Here is a 19,307-nt window from a genome sequence, read left to right as displayed (position 1 = left end):
GGCTTTCTTTCAGATCAATTGAATATATTTTTTTGGAACTCCATTTTAGTTTACATATTGGGTCTTTAGTTCACTTCTTTGCGTTAGTTTTAGCAGTTGTTCTTGGGGTTATAATATGCAAACTTAACTTTCACAGTCTACGTAGAGTTAATATTTTATGACTTCATGTAAAATGGAGCCACTTTATGATTCTGTCGGTCCAAGCCAAAGACCAGGAACCATCTCACAGTTATCAGAGAAGTAGTCGAGAGCTTAAAAGCTATGAATATAAGCTAAGTCTCGAAGACCAAATGTCACCAGTTCTTCTAAGTGTGTTGTTATAGTGGGTGGTGGGATGGTGGTGCTGGTGGTAGTGTGCATGTGTTTATACCAAGAAGCAAGAGAACCAGACAAAATCTGTTGGCAACATAAATGGTATTCCACCTGGATTTCATTGTCTCCAGCACCACGTACTGCTCCTTTACAGTTCACAAGATGATTAGATATAAATTCTATTTAATAATCATAATTAATTCTTCTGGGTTTTATTATGTGATTGATTCTGACATTTGAAAATCAGCAAATACCACTTACTTTGTGATAGCAATGCAACTACTTTTGCTCTGGCTACCAGTATGCTACGATTATATTTTCTTGTTCAGGTATCTTTTTGTTTTTATCTGAAGATTTTAGTTAGGTTTCTAATTTGTTGCACTGTCTTTATTATACTCTGAAGTTCTTAGTAACATCTCAAAAATAATATTAAATCTACAAATATTTTTCTCAGACAGCTTCTTCCTAGAACCCTGTGTCTTCCTGTTACAAGGTTTCTTGTGAGTTTATACCTATTTTATTCCTTTTTAATAATTTTAAGAAGTCTTGTTAAAGAGCAAAGATAAATACTTGTGGTTACTCTTCCATTTTGACCTTTGTTATTCCTTGACATTTACTGTAGCAGGAAGATGCTTGCTAGAACTCAATTCTAATCTAGTTTCTTTTTGGGTTTTTTAGTCTCCTTAAACTTTGGATATATGACATGGAGCTCACTATCTACCCAACCCCTGTTTCAACTTGCACTTCCTTAAAACTGCAAATGTTTCTTCCTCTTTTTTTTTTTTAACGTTTATTTATTTTTGAGAGAAAGAGAAAGAGAGAGAGAGAGCAAGTGAACATGAGCATGGGAGGGGCAGAGAGAGAGGGAGACACAGAATCTGAAGCAAGCTCCAGACTCTGAGTTGCCAGCACAGAGCCCAGCACAGGGCTGGAACTCACAGACCAAACCGTGAGATCATGGCTTGAGCTGAAGTCAGAGGCTTAACCAACTGAGCCACCTAGGCGCCCCAAACTTATTCCATTTTTTACTATCCACTGCCACTGCTTTAGCTGATGCCACTATCTGAATGATGGCAGCAGCTTCCCAACTAGTTTCTTTGGTTCCCTTTACCTCTATCTGGGCACACTTCTCCCTCTTTTTGCTCTGACTAAACTCCTATTCATCTTTTGGGTGGTTTTCCTTTAGGAAGATAGGAAACTCCATATGTGAGGTTAGTTGTTCATGCTAAGTATTTGCATATGACATCAAGCTTTTCCTATCTGTAACAGCATCTCGCTTTGTAGTATAATTTTCCTCTTCTATCTTCTTCTGTTGACAATGAAAATTATAACTGTCTTAAGTCAATATTGTGTCCCTAGTCTCTAGCACAACATCTGGAATATAGGAGAGGCTAAATGCAAGTTTTAAGTGTTGAATAAATGAATGAATGTTGTGTTTGGTATTCTTTTGGAAGCTCTTTACCAACTGTAGTTTTTTTAGTGTCTGAATATCAAATTAGGTTAATCATGTATCAAGAGACACTTCTTAACTAATGTCTCATTTGGTTATTAAATACCTATTATCTTGATTTTCACTCATAAGTGGAATTGTTTTCTTTCATTGCCTGCAAAAAGCATCTCTCACTTTTAAATTTATTTTACTTTCTATTTATCAGGGCCATGACTGTGTTTTTGCTATTCTCTGGGGCCTCCTGGTTTCTCTTGTAATAATTGAGTCATTTAAAGATAACTTGTGAAGATAACTTTTCAATTAGAACTATGGCAAAGAGCTTTATCTACAAAGGCAAAATATAATTGAATACAGATAAAAACCATGGAAATTTAGCTGACAAATTAGGATACATATCCTGGTAAGCCTTTGAACTTTTGAATGATTATCTTAATTTAAAATTTTTAAAATCAGAAGCTGCCTCAGTTATGAGTTGATTTATTTATTTATTTTTAAATGTTTATTACTGAGAGAGAAGAGAGAAAGAGAGAGGGAGAGAGAGGTGGGGAGGGACAGAGAGAGAGGGAGACACAGAATCTGAAGCAAGCTCCAGGCTCTGAGCTGTCAGCACAGAGCCTGACGTGGGGCTTGAACTCTTGAACGGTGAGATCATGACCTAAGCTGAAGTCAGACGCCAACTGATTGAGTCACACAGGCACCCCAAGTTATGAGTTTAATACATGGAATGATAAATATGTGACAGCATGATGGGCACATCACGTAGTGACACTTTTCATAGGTTACAAAAGTTATATCCTGGTGTATGCTGAAAACCATGTCATTCAGAGTGGGGAATTTGGGCAAACCAACACAGTACATAAAGTTGCTTTATTTTTTCAAATCACATATGTGGAAACTGAAGGGGATGAGGACGCGCCTAATGCTACTGTGGCATTAGGATTTTTTTGAGCTGAAGGCAATTGAGAATCAGCAGATGCAGGAAGAGTTCTCTTCCCTCCCCCTTTTCTGCCTACAAGCAGAGCATAAATTTTCCCATGTGAAGGTGTCCCCTTTTCCTGTTCCAGGAAGGGGAAAGCAACTCTTATCACCAGAGGTGCAGAGATGACAATGAGATGGGTCTGCATCAACAAACCTGACTAAAATAACCCTTATCTTCCATTAGTTCCCCCATATATTTCCTAGTCACTTACCCACAATTTATTATACCTCAAAGCCCAAACCCCCTTTCCTTTGTTAAAATGATATATAAACCCCTGAGTCTAAGTGCTGCTTTGAGTTTCACTTTTTCTGTGAACTCCTATGCATTTCAATACTAATCAAATTTGTGTTCTTTTTCCCCTGTTAACCTGTCTTTTGTCAGTTAAATTTGCAGACTGCCAGGCAATGAACCTAACAGGGAAAAGGACAAAACAAAATAATTTTAACACTTTCTGAGGAAGCAAATGATGGAATCACCATCAAAACTGATTAGAAGCCTCTGCTTTGTGAGGTTCATTTCTGGTTAGTTTCTAGTGTATCCAGAGAGCTCCCAAAATGGGGTTTTCAGGATGGACAAATCTTTGCTTCTTTATAAGCATAGGGAATGAGTCGATGGAAAGGTGAAAATTTAGAAAAGGGAGATGTATGTGGACCTTCAGGTCCCTTAGTAGTTGGGAAAGCTTGGAATCTAGGATGTAGGAGGAATTTGCCTTAGAGGATAATGGAAGGATGAAGTAGAAATGAGAAATTATATATAATAAAGAAGTGAAGAAGATGGCAGTTGATGGAACTTTCATAGAATGAACCTTGTTTTAATGACAGTGTAGGAGGCCAAGGTCTCTGGATAGACTGGGGGAAGGGAGGTGTTCCATGGGGAATTTTATCTTCAGTGTGCAGTATCGCATCTGGCTAGTAGGGATTCACTTGTCTCCTCTTTCAGTGCAAATTAATATGTTGAAGTCCTGATCCGCAATACCTCAGAGCGTAACTGTATTTGGAAATAGGGTCCACAGATGTAATAAGTCAAGATGAGGTCATATTGGAATAGGGTAGGCCCCTAATCCAGTATAACTGGTGTTCTTATAAAAAAGGGTGAAATCTGGACACAGACACATGGAGAAGGAAGATGATGAAATGAAGGGAGAAGGGAGAAGATGGTCATCTACAAGCCAAGGTGAGATGCCTAGAACAGATCCTTCCTTCACAGCTCTTAGAAGGAATCAACTCTACTGACACCTATTTTTGGACTTAGCCTTAAGAACTACGAGACAATACGTTTCTGTTGTTTAAACTGCTCAGTCTGTGTTACTTTGTCATGGCAACCCAAACAAACAAATATACTGGAGTCAATACTTGGGGAGCGGAATGGATGAATGCATAAATAAATGTATGGACAAGTGGAAAATGACTCTCAGGAGTGAGGATAACAAGAAAAATTTCAATCAGTTTTTAAGTTACCCCAGAGGGTGGAAGTATTTCTCAGAGTTCAGCTGATGATTTGGAGAAAATAGTAAACTTGAAATTCAAATGAAGATAACTGGAAGGAAGGTGATGCATGGATTGCTTAGAAATAAGGAGATAGAGTAAGGCAAGGATAAACCCTTCATCCTGTCCCACTGAGTTAAGGTGGAGTTGGAAAAAGTGAATCTTAACCGAGTGAGCAGGTGGGGATGTGGTTTAAAAAGTACTCATTATCTTCATTGTACTAGATCTCATGTTCATATATTCATCATTGAAGTACTCTGGCAGATCCTCTTTTAAGCTACCAGCATCCACAAAGCAGTTGAGTGTTAAGCCAAGAGCCCAAAGATGTGTGTGCATACTAATGTTTTCTACTATGATAATTTTGGTATTCTTTTTGAATAGGTCCTTTGGATAGTTTCCCACTGTCTACCTTGATAAAATCATTAATGCTTTCAAATATTCTTCCTCACAACTCCTTAGGTGCTTTGAACACCTAAGTGATATCACATACAGTGATATGCTATAGAAACCGAAGGGGAAAATACAAATGCTTTCTAGGTAATGTCAAAATTTAGTCATTAAGTTTCAGAGATTTTTTATAGGCAATATCTATAAAAGTAACAGGTGATAATGGGTAGACTGCCTTGCATTGAAAATAACAAAATATTTAGAAATAAGACATTAGATTATAAATGTGTTTTATGTTATATTTGCATTTTGGTCAAAGAGGAAAATATTTACAAGATGATGTTGGATTCACAGAAGAGTGGATGCCATGGTTATAATGCTGCTGAAAGGATCTTTTGTGTGTTGTTACAGTCTCAGGGAAGTCAGTGGACCCTGTAGCATGGTGCTTACTGAGTTTTGGAGCGTCTTCAGGCTAGACTGTAAATGACCTAGAAGTGTTGCCTTTTATTTGGCCTTGGCACTTCTTACTGGAAAAAGCTTCTTTTCTCGTGCCTGTTCTTCCTATGCAGTATGTATGTTTCTCGCATTATGGAGTTAACTTAAAAATATATATATATCTCTTGAAGTCACACAACTGACTCCTATCCAGGGAGATCATACAGAAAATATGTGTTAACCTGCTAGTTTTATGTTGGGGTCATTTGCCTGGGAATTAGATAATCTATGAAAAAATTGTAAAGTTAATATCCCACTTCTTACGTTGGTGCAGATAATTAACATGGTTTTTCTGCCCAAGGAAGTCATCTAAACTATTTCTTCTTCAGTAGAACCTGGAGAGCCTTAGAGAAACAGAACCTATAGGAGATCTCTCTCTCTCTCTCTCTCTCTCTCTCTCTCTCTCTCTGTCTATCATCTCTATCTCTATCTATGGAGAGTTTCTATCGATCTATCAATCTGTCATCTATCTATCTAAGAGATATACAATATTGGCACATGCGATTATGGAGACTGACAAGTCTCTGTGAGCTGGAGACCCAGGAAAGCCAGCGGTGTGTTTGAAGACATAAGAATTGGAGTGTTTATGGTGTAGATTCCAATCTGGGTTAGAAGGTCTGAGAACCAGAAGTGCCTAGGGCTGGAAAAGATTGATGTCCCAACTAAAATAGTCAGGCAATAAGTGAATTCAAACTTCCTCTACCTTTTAGTGGATTAGATGATGTCTGCCCACATTGGGGAGGGACATCTGCTTTACTCAGTCTACCAATTCAAATACTAATCTCTTCTAGAAAGACCCCACATACACACCCGGAAATAACTTTTAATTAGTTATTGAGGCATCCCTTGGCCCTGTCAAGTTGATGCACAAAATTAACCATCACAACTATCTAACCCAGGAAGCTGTCTTCTCTCTAGAAGTTGATATCAGTTCCATATTGTTATTCAACCCACCATTGAGTTATGCTGTATAGTTAACTTTATACAGCCTTCCTTTTGGTTTGTAGCTTCTTGTCCTGGAACAGAGTTATGTCTATTTTTCTCCTTTATCTCCCTCTCTAATCTGGATAATGCCACTTGCCTTGGCCTGTTCCATAAATTCAGCCTTAAGTCTCCTAGGCAAGGTCTTTTTGTTGCTCCCAAAAGACCTACCAAATTGTGAGACATACAGCAGACATTGCAGAAATACAGGCTGATATTTGCACAATTAATTGCCTGGACTCAGATTGCACTTAAACAGTTAAGAATTTAACAACCAGACTGAGTTTACCCAGGGAGCTCACAGTTCAGTGGGCCCTTTCCAGCCAATTCATAAATGTCTGGGATGGCAGGTAATTTGAGAACCAAAGGAAACCTGGTGAGAAACAAATGGAATGCTTCTAAATATTAGGTTATTAATGTTATTAATGTTGATTATTTTAGCTAACCTTTGTTGAGCACTTACTTTGTGCCAAACACTGGAGTAAAGGGCTTTACATTTAGCAGTAATTATAGGAAAGTCCCTATTTTTCAGATAAGGAAATTAAGGCTTAAAGAATTAAGGAACTTGCTCAAAGTCAGAGAACTTAAATGGCACTTAAGTAGTTGGGGTTTGAACCAAAATCTGTCTAAATTTCCAGGTCATGCTCTTGACCAGGGAAATACTTTTTGTTATGAAGTTATGTTTGAGACATGGACTCAACTGCTGTCAGAGAGAGATACCTGCACTGAACTGCTCTGACGGTTGTCAATGGCTGCCTCTAACAATTATCTCCTTACCCAGTTTTCTCTTAGACATTTATTTAACCCTGCCTCACATTCTTGAGCATGTTTCCTATAAATATTTCTGGTTTTAGCTTGACTGCCTTTGTTCTATGTTCCTTTCAAAGGTTATGATACTAGTTTGATCTGAGGGAGTGATTTTTGCCTTAACACCCTGGCTACATGAGAATATAGGGGCATCTGAGGTTTTCTTACGTAATTACTGCATAACCTGCTCCAGACCCTGCCCCCGTAAAGGATATATTACACAACCCTGGTTATTATTCCCATGGTGATTTTAGAGTTTCTGTGTGCATGTGTTTGTGTGTGCATACATATTGGGAAAGCGAAGATAAAACATGATAAATGGATGTTAACCTTAAGATCTCTTCGTTTTCTTTAGTAATTGCACAAGTCACATGTGAGACTAATTACAAATGGTCATACTGAGCAGTACACTAGTTAAAATGCTTTGGGTTTACATTATTCATGAAAAGATTAGGTATAGGAAAAAATCCAGTTTTTGTAAAAATTATTTAAAAAAAGAGTCAAATAACTTTGAAATCACTATAGATTGGGTGCCCTTCTATTTCAGTGAAATGGTACTCTGAAAAATGCACATTTTGTTTTGTTTACAAAGCTGGCTAATATATTATGCTTGGCATTTTCAACCCACCCCACTCAGCAAATTAGTTTTTACCCAAACATTTTATGTGTGCTGTATTATTTGACCATCTGTTGTCTTTGACATATTGTTTTCCTCTCTAGGTTGATTTATTATTTTTAAAGTTGCCTTTCAGTGAGTTGCCCATTTAATTACTTATAGATACATGTCTGCATATGAAGTAAAGACAATTTTAAAGGGTTCTATCGGTAAATATGCACAATTCCCAGTTTGTATATGATATGTGTTTTCATGAATAGCTGTCAGTCCTGGGTGGTGAGTTGCTGTGAAGATTGGTCAGAACAAAATGGCACAAATATCCAGAGGCCATGATGGATGAAGGACAGAAAAGGAAACATGATGATATAAGCTGTAGAAAGCAAAGTGAGTTGACACTGAATATGAAAAAGGCAAGTATCATAAATTCAGAGGATGAAACTGACATTGAAGTCATGGGATGGTGACATCAGAGTCAAAGGTGTCGTGGGAAGTCTTCTGAAGAGAGGGAACAGAGATCTGGAGGATATGGTGCAATTCAGATGTGAGAGAAGGGCATAGGATTTAACAGAATAAGAATGCAGTGACCAGGAAGAGTCTTAGAGTCTAATACCCATCACTGGGTCTATAATAAATATAATTCTTCATTTCTGGAAAACAGAAGGATAATGTCTGGAAACTGGGTGGTACTTCCCAGCCTGGGGAAAGACATGGGACCAAAGATTTATTTATTTGTTTTTTGGTAAATCATTTCAATAAGGGAAAGGCTAAATTCTCCTGGGATATTGGCTTCTTGACTGCCATACTCTGGAGAATAATGATATATTTGTAATTGGTAAGACTCAGTTGGGAATTATTCTATAAAATAAATATCAAGCACCTGGATGATCAGTCATTAAGCATCTGACTTTGGCTCAGGTCATGATCTCATGGTTTGTGAGTTCGAGTCCCATATTGGATGAGCTTGAGCCCTGCTTTGGGTGAGCCCCGCTTTGGATGAGCCCCCCTTCTCTCTCTCCCTCTCTCTACCCCTTGCTCACTTGTGCCCTCTCTCTCTCTCTCTAAAAAACAAAAAACATCAAAATGCTTGTCTTTTTTTGGTGCCAGATATCAGCTAAGGTATCTATGATCAGGAGTTTCAGCTATAAATATTTGCCCATCTTTTAAATAGTAACGTTGGGTTTTCCTTTTCAATAATTTTAAAATGTATCTCTGCAGCAAATAAAGAGGAAACCATGAGATTACTATAGAAATTCCAGTGTGAGGTTAGTATTCACATGAAGCTAAGTGGTCCATCTTTCCTGTATACCCATTCTTAATTAGCACTCACCACTCTTTCTGTGTCAGAAAACTCCAATTTTGATGGTGAGATTAGAGTTGCCAACCCCTTGATGAGGCCAGCAAAATGATTGATGGGCATAAGACAGGCAATTTTTGGAAAGACCAGGTGCTGGTTTATGCAATTGGTCTGATGGCAGACACAGCTGATGGCTCAGAAAGGCAGACTTTGGAACTCTACATGTGGATCTTTCCATAAACATGAATCGTTCTTGAGGAATTTGTTGGGTTTATTGGATGTGGTAGTCCTCTTCTCCATGAGAGATGAATGTTTCCATTCACCAATGTCAAAAGACTAAATCTCACCAGTAGTTTTGGAAATCTCAAAGAGCAGAGCTGTTAAAAGGTATGTTTTTTTGTTTTTTAAAGATATTTGAAAAAAAATGTAAAGAGATATTTGAAACTCTGGCAAGTGTCTTGCACTATGATTTGTATAAAGTGGGATGCATTCATGGAAAAAGAGGTTATTGTGCAAACTAGTGGGATTCTGGGAAACTAAGATAACATCAGTATCATAATACTAAATTAGTAAACTTACACTTTATTTCTCCCTCTCCCACTGATTGAACTTACTGGATGACCTTAAGTGAGTCACTTAATGTCTTTGTACCTCAATTCTTCTTTTGAAAATGTAAATTAAGTTGACACACAGTACAAATAAGAGCTTATTTCTAATCCTTGGATCTTCAGGTATTTTGTGTGTACTTATGATAACATTGTCTATCCTCCAAATGAATTTATTAATCAATCAGATTTCAGAAGAATCAGATGTGGAAATAGCAAACCTGTTAACTTCTTGTTTGAAACTTATCCATTCCAGATAAATGAGGTTTTATATCCATTGCCTCTCCCCCTCCTTAAATACCAGTTTTCTTGAGCAAAACAAAATCACTGCTTCTTTCTTCAAGTTAGTTTTCAAGAATCATTAAAATTTTCTTATTGTGTTTTTATTCTGAATAAAGCATGCATGCATGTTAAAATAGGTCCTCCTTCCTAACTATTTTACAAGCTAAATTTGTTTTTTAGATCGAGTCAGAGGTTCTTTATTTTAAAGTAATGATTTGACATTGAGGTCCCTCTCTAAAATTTAAATCAAGAGTATAATATTTCTCAAAAATTATCTTGAATAAAGTTAATAATAAAATATTTTATAAAATTTGCTTCACTTTTACTATTAAAACATGAATTCAAGTTTCTGTGTTAATTTTAGGAAAAGGGACTTGAAAGAGGAAACTTATTTCTAAGAGTGATCTCTAAATGAAACCATTGATAGATTGGGATATTTTATCCATTTTGGAATAAGTTCTTGATTCTGATTACATGTAACTTAAAACAATTTAATTAATTGATTTTATGTGAAGTTGGACATCAAATTTGGTTGCTTAATGGAATCACCTAGGAAGCTTAATATTTGTTACATAGTCTTTCCTCCAGATATTCTGATCCAATTGCTCTGAATTTGGCTTTGGTATCAGGAGTTTTAAGAGCTCTTAAAACCAGCTGATTCTCACATGCAGCCACTCGTCTAGAGACAGGACATGATTGGAAATTAAGAGACAACAGCTCCTGACATCACAGTCTACAAGTTTCAGGATGAGACAAGAGCTACTTAACTCTGATGGTGACTGAGAGTGGCACTAATACTAAGGGTTGGTCAATCTTTCATATATGAGAGGACGATCCAAAGTGGAGAATCATTAAATTAATTAAACAAGGAGGCCATTAGATTGATGTGGCTCTAATACTGTGGCAGCCTGAATAAACAAAGCATAATCTAAGACTGTAAATGCCCCAAGATTACAAAATTGAAACATAAAGACAACAAACAGCCAACTAGGCCTTCAGCTATAGCCAATCAATAATTTCCTTTCTTTGTTTCCACCTTTCCTCTATAAAAGTCCTTCCCCTAATTCCTGTCAATGGAGTGCTTCTAATCACTTGTAGTTTGGCACTGCTCGATTAGAATTGTTTTTTGCTCAGGGCGCCTGGGTGGCTCAGTCAGTTGAGTGTCTGACTTCGGCTCAGGTCATGATCTCGTGGTCTGTGAGTTTGAACCCAATGTCAGGCTCTGTGCTGACAGCTCATAGCCTGGAGCCTGCATTGGATAGTGTGTTTCCCTTTCTCTCTCTGCCCTTTCCTTGCTTGGTCTCTGTCTCTATCTCTCAAAAAAATATTTAAAAAATTAACAGAAAAGAATTGTTTTTTACTCAAATAAATTCTTAAAATAAAAAAAAAAAGATATCAGCCCCAGTAATAACCTTTATCAAATAGAATAAGGTATTGGACAGAGGGTAAACATTATAGTGGCCATACTGCCTCTGGCAAAGATGAAGTTTCAAGATGGCAGATTGTGTTTTATTCTTCTCATCCAGAAGGTTTGACCTTGTAAAAGATAGTCTTAGATTGGCAGTGATGAAATCATCCTAGGTTTCTGGAGGGTTTATCTGACTAATTCCTACTGTGCACATTTCTGTATTATTGTAATAATGAGAAGGGATAAGTCTTTGGCTTTTTTTAATCTCAGTTTTCTGGCAACAGGATCACAACATAACAGAAGATTAAAAGCATTTTCTGACCCCAGGGTGATTTCTCTTTAGAAATCTTTGAGAACAATTTTTTTTCCTGTATAAAGAAAAACTTTGCTTCGTTTGTCATAAATATTGAATATTTACAAGGGTCTGAGAGACCTTTGTTTCAGACAGATTTTGAAAAATCTCTGAAGAAAGCTGGATTGGCTTTCATCTAAGCATAATTATTCAGAAAATATAACAGATTCCTTCTTAGCTAATGATAAGCCAAAACAGTCCATCCTTTAATAAAAATAAGAGCTGCTACTCTAGGAAATGAAAATAGGAAAGGTGGCATGAATCAGTGTTTCTACAATTAAAAATGTCATTTAGGTGCTTTGTCTTGTGTACCCATCGTGACTCACTGTTATCTCATCTCCCTGCTTCCTGTGTGTAAGCAACCAAGACCATCACAACTGGTTCCCAATTTGGTGAAAATTTGGGTATCGAGTGAACTGCAACTCAGGTTAGTTTTGGAGGTGATGCTGACACTCTCTGGTTGCAGAATTTGCCTCTTAGTTGTTTTAGTTTTGAAGACGCTCAGGAAGGCTCATCATGATGACCTGCCAATATTTCTTTGGCTGATAATTAAAATATTTCACTAATTATATAACAATAATTAGGAATGACTCCAACAGTGTTGAACACTTTCCATATTGAGTCGACTCACTAGAAAATCAAACTAATTTGTGTAATAAAATGGAAAATCTTTATATAAAATCTGAATGAGGAAAAATATAAAATAATCCAAGACAGGAAAGAAAGACTGTGAATATGTATTCTACATACATAGTTACTAAAGTTGAGAAGGAAAGTGATTCTAGGCTTCCTGGTTTTTGAAGAAAGAGAGGAATGAGAAAAGCCTAAATGTCCATCAACTGATGAATGGATAAAGAAATTGTGGTTTATATACACAATGGAGTACTACATGGCAATGAGAAAGAATGAAATATGGCCCTTTGTAGCAACGTGGATGGAACTGGAGAGTGTGATGCTAAGTGAAATAAGCCATACAGGGAAAGACAGATACCATATGTTTTCACTCTTATGTGGATCCAGAGAAACTTAACAGAAACCCATGGGGGAAGGGAAGGAAAAAAAAGAAAAAAAAGAGGTTAGAGTGGGAGAGAGAGCCAAAGCATAAGATTCTTAAAAACTGAGAACAAACTGAGGGTCGATGGGGGGGTGGGAGGGAGAGGAGGGTAGGTGATGGGCATTGAAGAGGGCATCTTTTGGGATAAGCACTGGGTGTTGTATGGAAACTAATTTGACAATAAATTTCATATAATAAAAAAAATTAAAAAAAGATTATATATGTCATTTATAAAGAGAAAATACACTATTCTTAGGGATATAGTTACATTATTCCTAGAAAAGAGAGACAAGTAAAATCACCAACAATCATTGTCTGAGAGAGGAGAGTTCAACTCTACTTTCCATGTCACCTTTGGTTAGTAAATTTCTTAACTCTTTAGAGGAACCACTTTTGTTAAGAACTTTGAGAAGGTTGGCTGTCAATCTGCTTTGGCTCAGTGGATGCAGAGTGTGCTATCAAATCTTTTCATGAGACCTCATCATCAATCAGGTCTGAGAATTTATAAGGAGTTGTGTTTATGTTAATCCACCATTTTTCAAATAATGTCAATGACTACTGTTATATACTGCTCAGTTAGATTCATTCCTGGAACCAACATGATATCCATATAAACCATTTGGATCCCTGGTGCTTTTAATTTATGTAATATGTATAGATTGTCCAGGGTGAAAATTAAGATGGGGGTTTTTATCCCTAGCAGTGCCTCAGAATCCTTTAGGGAAAAATGTGTGGATATTTCTGGGCTCCACATGAATTCCACAGAATCATAATATCTTTTTTTTTTTTTTTTAATTTTTTTTTTCAACGTTTTTATTCATTTTTGGGACAGAGAGAGACAGAGCATGAACGGGGGAGGGGCAGAGAGAGAGGGAGACACAGAATCGGAAACAGGCTCCAGGCTCTGAGCCATCAGCCCAGAGCCTGATGCGGGGCTCGAACTCACGCACCGCAAGATCGTGACCTGGCTGAAGTCGGACGCTTAACCGACTGCGCCACCCAGGCGCCCCAAGAATCATAATATCTTGAGGCAAAAGACCAGCATAAATATTTTTAAAAATTTTTGCAGGCAATTTTGAAGTAAAGCCAGGGTTGAGAATCACTGCAATCGTAGTTGCTACTCTTTGCCAAAGAAAAGAGATATAGTTAAAAATGAGGAGGAGGATTATCTGTTAACAACTACCTTTGGAAATTGACTGGTACCCAGTTCTGTATTTTATAATTGCCTCACAATATAGCCATAGCCAGTTCGCTATAAAAATTTATTCATGTGCTGTTTATAAGAGGCATGGCATTTAAGAACTCTGATAGCATTGCTATTAATTATTCCCATAAAACGTTTAAGAAAAAATGACTTCACAATAGATTAAAACTTCTGTAATAATAACTTGATCCAAAATAGAGGTAACCCCTGGGCACCTCTGTTTCATGCCCTGATCTCATATATCTTTATTTTCTGCCTTCCACTTACATTAAGATAGTTTGCATAAGAGGCCCTGAACAATGTGGAATGGATAGTGTGCGGAGCTGAGTAAAGTCAAAATGACTTTCAGAAGTTTCCTATCCATTAGGCCTTCTTTCTGTAGTTACTATGACCAAGGACAGATGGTCTGTGAAATACAAAGACTGTACACGATGTTATCTCAAACAAATACCTCTGATTATTCAGTTGCACAGATAGGTTGCTAACACAGAAATAGAGTTTTTGGAATTTGACGTCTAACTTATCTCTGAAGGTGGGTGCATGCTTGCCATGAATTTTATTAATGCTTCTTTTAGATCCAAGACTCACACAATGAGTGATGCATTTCAAACTGGAGTGTGTTTTAAATGAGAAAAAATATTGTAAAGTTTAAATTAGAAGGATAGAGCAGAAAGCTTATTTTTGTTCGTGGTATGAATCTGACACTCTACCATTTCATTGAGTTGTTTGAGTTTTGGTTATATGGCTCATGGTAAGAACTTACCTCAAGATCGCCAATACCTGGGGTCTAAAATCCATCCTATTTATCCTAACGCTCTATCTGTTTGCCTGGAGACCACACTGTTATAATAAATAGGTACAAGAGATATTTTCTACCTCCCATCTTACCTTTCCTAAAAAAACTAACACTTTCTTTGCTTCCCTCTATTGTGAGTCTTCCGTTCAGTCTCTGGGTCTTTCTGTCCATCCACCTGGGGTCTCTTACTTTCTCCATTTTGTGATGGGCTGTAGGAGTTAGTATCTCTCCTCTACCCGCTACACATTTTCACTGGTGTATTTAACAGGGGGCTGGAAAATTGCTATTATATACTTGGGATGAGTTCAGAGAGTAGTTTTTGACTCCTTATATGCCTAAGGTTTTTACATTATATGCATTTTATTCTGTTTGGGGTTGAAAACTTTGACTATAATATATGCAAATAAATTAGGAAAGATGTCTCAATTCATATGACAGGAATGAACAAAGAAACTTCTTGTGGTATTAGACATTTTCAGCACTTTGTAGTCTGCACTTAAAGAAATAGGATAGAAATATCAGTATCTATTAATATTTGCATGTTAAGCATTAAAGACTGGGTAACACAGGTTTCCACTCTCAAAGAATTTATAGCATCGTTAGTTAGAAAAGACAAAAACTTTATAACAGACTTTAGTACATTTTAATTTGAAGCTTACTTTCCTAGTTTCTTCATTTTAACTCCCGATGGCTGAATTATGGTAGAGAATGTTAAAAAATCATAATGATTGACTGCATTACACATCTTTGAATTGCTACTTTATCTGGGTCTTCAAAAGCAGTCTGACTTAATTCTAATCAATTCCTTTCCCTATTTCTCACACCAACTATCTCACATACCACCCCACCCTCCATTGGTTCTTTTTTTTTTTTAAAGCTACTTTAACCTTACCAACACCTGTTGTTTCCTGTGTTATTAATGTTAGCCATTCTGACAGGTGTCAGGTGATATCTTATTGTAGTTTTGATTTGTATTTCCCTGATGATCGGTGATGTTGAGCATCTTTTCATGTGTCTTTTGGACATCTGGATGTCTTTGGAAAAATGTCTGTCGTATCTTCTGCCCATTTTTTAGTTGGATTATTTGTTTTTCTGGGTGTTGAGTTTTATATATTTTGGATACTAACCCTTTATCAGAGAAGTCATTTGCAAATATCTTCTCCCATTCCACAGGTTGACTTTTAGTTTTGTTGATGGTTTTCTTTGCTGTGCAGAAGCTTTTTATCTTGATGAATTCCAATAGTTTATTATTGCTTTTGTTTCCCTTGCCTCAGGAGATATATTTAGTAAGAAGTTGCTATGGCCAATGTCAAAGAGGTTATTGCCTGTGTTGTCCTCTAGGATTTTAATGGTGAGGAAAGAGGAACACTCCTACACTGCTGGTGGGAATGCAAACTGGTACAGTCACTGTGGAAAATAGTATGGAGGTTCCTCAAAAAGTTAAAAATAGAACTACCCTATAAGCCAGCAATTGCACTACTAGGTATTTATCTAAATAATACAAAAATAGAAGAAGGCAGAGCAGCATGGAGACCCTGAGCTTGTTCCATCCCTGAAATGCAGCCAGATCAGCACCAAACCATTCTGAACACCTAGGAAATTGATCTGAGGATTAACACAACAATCTACATAGCTTGAGCCACAGAAATCTACAGGTATGCGGTGCAGAGAGGTAAACTGGGGGAGAGAAAAGCCACGAAGGGTAGGGAGCTATTTTGTGGAGAGCAGAGAGAGAAAGGGAACGGGGGAGAGTGTGGTGCACAGGGATTGTGCAAGAAAAGCAGTCCCCCGAAACTAGCTGGAGAGGAAGAGAGGGAAAGAGTGAAAACATGCACAGGGGACTGAACAAAGAATCTGTTCCCCAAAACCATTGAGGGAAGAAAGGAGAGGTTTCAATACCGCCAGGATTCTATAAACAGTGGAGAGCAGAGTCTGAAGTTTTGGAACTCAGTGCCTGGCAGTGCTCTGGTGAGGAAGCAGGGCAAATCCCCAGGAGCAGGCAGCAGGGTCTGAGGGGTCCATGTGCCACATGGGGAGAAACGGTTCTCCTGCCCGCCCATTTGGTAGAGACAATATGGCCTCCCAAGAGACAAAGGTCCCAGTGGACCACAGAGAGCAGCCATGTTTGCTGGTACTGGGACAGAGGCCAGAGTGTGGTGAAACCCTGCCCTGGCTGTGTGTTTTGGTTCATCATAATCTCAGAACCTCTGCTGCTGTATGATCACAGGAACATTTTTCTGAGGCAAGCCGTCCCCAGGCACTGGTCAGCAAGACCCTCCCCGCAAGAGAGTCAGTGCGTGTCCAAGCTTCAGGGGTTTCTGAAGTGTGGGATTTTAAAACACAGCCCCATCTGAGATAAAACTCTAGAGGGAGGTGCTGCCTGGCAAGTGGACAGCTTAGACATGGACAGGGTAGAGGCAGGGAGTGGACGGAGGCCTGAGACAAAGGAGGAGTACTTGATTGTGGATCAGTGAGAGCGTGAAGTTCCTGTGCCAGAGACTAGGCAGCTGGGTGAAGCCATTTCAATCTCTCCTGTGCTTGCTTATGTACGTGCACATGCATATGCACCACACTGATCCACCCCAGTAAGCTAAGCAGCTCAACCTAGTGAAGAACAGAGCCATTACACGAATTCCACCCAACTGCACCCTCCAAGCACATCCCCTAGAAAACCAACACAAGTTAATTCACCTGCTTAGTGAATGGACTATAGAAGGCTTCATAGTTCCAGTTCTAGGGGAAACTGGATATGACTTTATTCGGGTTTCATTCTGTTCACTGGTTTATTTATTCATTTTATTTGCTTCTATTTTTGCCTAAATTGTTTTCTTTTTTTCCTTTTCTTCCTCATTCTTGGATACATAAAGAGAAAATTTTATTTTTATTTTTTTACTTTATTTTTATTAAAAAAATTTAAATTCTATTTTATTTTATTCTATTTTATTCTATAATTTTTTTAATTTTTAAATTTGTTCTTACCTTTTTTATTCTTTTTTTCTTTCCTTTTTTTCTCTGTTCTATCAAGCTTCTTTCAACAAGCAGACCAAAATACAACTGGGATCCAGATTTCTTTATTTGATTTTTTGTTTTGTTTTTAATTTTTTGCTTTATTAATTTTTCTTCTGCCAAAATGACAAAACAAAAGAATTCACACCAAAAGAAAGGAAAGGAAGAAATGACAGCCAGAGGCTTAATCGACACAGATATAAGCAAAATGTCTGAACTAGAATTTAGAACCATGATAATAAGAATATTAGCTGGGGTTGAAAAAGCATAGAATATCTTTCTGTGGAGATAAAAGAAATAAAACCTAGTCAGGACAAAATTAAAAATGCTATAACCAAGATGCAATGTTGAACGGATGCCACAATGGCAAGGATGGACAAAGTAGAGCAGTGAATCAGTGATTTATAAGACAAAATTATGGAGAATAATGAAGCAGAAAAAAAGAGGGAAACTAAGGCAAAAGAGCGTGATACAAAACTCAGAGAACTCAGTGACTTATTAAAAAGGAACAATATCAGAAACATAGGAATCCCAGAAGATGAAGACAGAGAAAAAGGGACAAAAGGTTTACATGAACAAATTATAGGGGGAAACTCTCCTAATCTGGAAAGGACATGGACATCAAAATCCAGATGCTCAGAGAACTCCCATTAGATTCAACAAAAACCGACCATCACCAAGATATATCATAGTCAAATTCACAAAATACTCAGACAAGGGAAGAATCATGAAAGCATCAAGGGGGAAAAAAAGAGTCCTTATCCTATAAGGGAAGACAGATCAGGTTTGCAGCAGACCTATCCACAGAAACTTGGCAGGCTAGAAAACAGTGGCAGGATATATATTCAACGTGCGAAATCAGAAAAAATATGCAGCCAAGAATTCTTATCCAGCAAGGCTGTCATTTAAAATAGAAGGAGAAATTGTTTCCCTGACAAACAAAAACTAAAGAAGTTTATGGACACTAAACCAACCCTGGAAGAAATTTTAAGGGGGACCCATTGAGTGGAGATAAGACAGAACAAAACAAAAAAGGCCGAAAGCAACAAAGACTAGAAAAGACCAGAGAGCAGCATCAGAAACACCAACTTAACAGGCAACACAATGGTGCTAAATTCATATCTTTCACTACTCACTTTCAATGTCAATGGACTAAACACTCTAATCAAAAGACATAAGGTATTAGAATGGATAAGAAAACAAGACCTATCTATATGCTGCTTACAAGTGACTCATTTTAGACTTAAAGACACCTGTAGATTGAAAGTAAGGGGATGGAGAACCATCTATTCATGCTAATGGTCATCAAAAGAAAGCTGCTGTAGCCATACTTGTATCAAACTAGATTTTAAAATAAAGATTGTAAGAAGAAATGAAGAAGGGCATTATATAATAACTAAGGGGTCTACCAAGAAGCTCTAACAATTGTAAATATTTATTCCCCCAATGTGGAACACCCAAATATATAAATCAATTAATCATGAACATAAAGAAACTCATTGAAAATAATACAATAATAGTAGGGGACTTCAACACCCCACTTACAGCAGTGGCAGATCATCTAAGCAGAAAATCAACAAGGAAACAATGGCTGTGAATGACACACTGGACCAGATGGACTTAACAGATATATTCAGAACATTTCACCCTAAAGCAGTGGAATATACATTCATCTCGAGTGCCTCTTGAGGAACATTCTCCAGAATAGATAACATACTGGGTCACAAATCAGCCCTTAACAAGTACAAAAAGAGATCATAACAAGCATATTTTCAGACCACAATGCTATGAAATA

Source organism: Lynx rufus, unplaced genomic scaffold, assembly GCF_022079265.1.
Source record: "Lynx rufus isolate CCGP_SWC_20201006 ecotype Redwood Valley unplaced genomic scaffold, mLynRuf1.p SCAF_3, whole genome shotgun sequence".
Classification (NCBI taxonomy): domain Eukaryota; kingdom Metazoa; phylum Chordata; class Mammalia; order Carnivora; family Felidae; genus Lynx; species Lynx rufus.
This window is presented reverse-complemented; position numbering follows the sequence as displayed.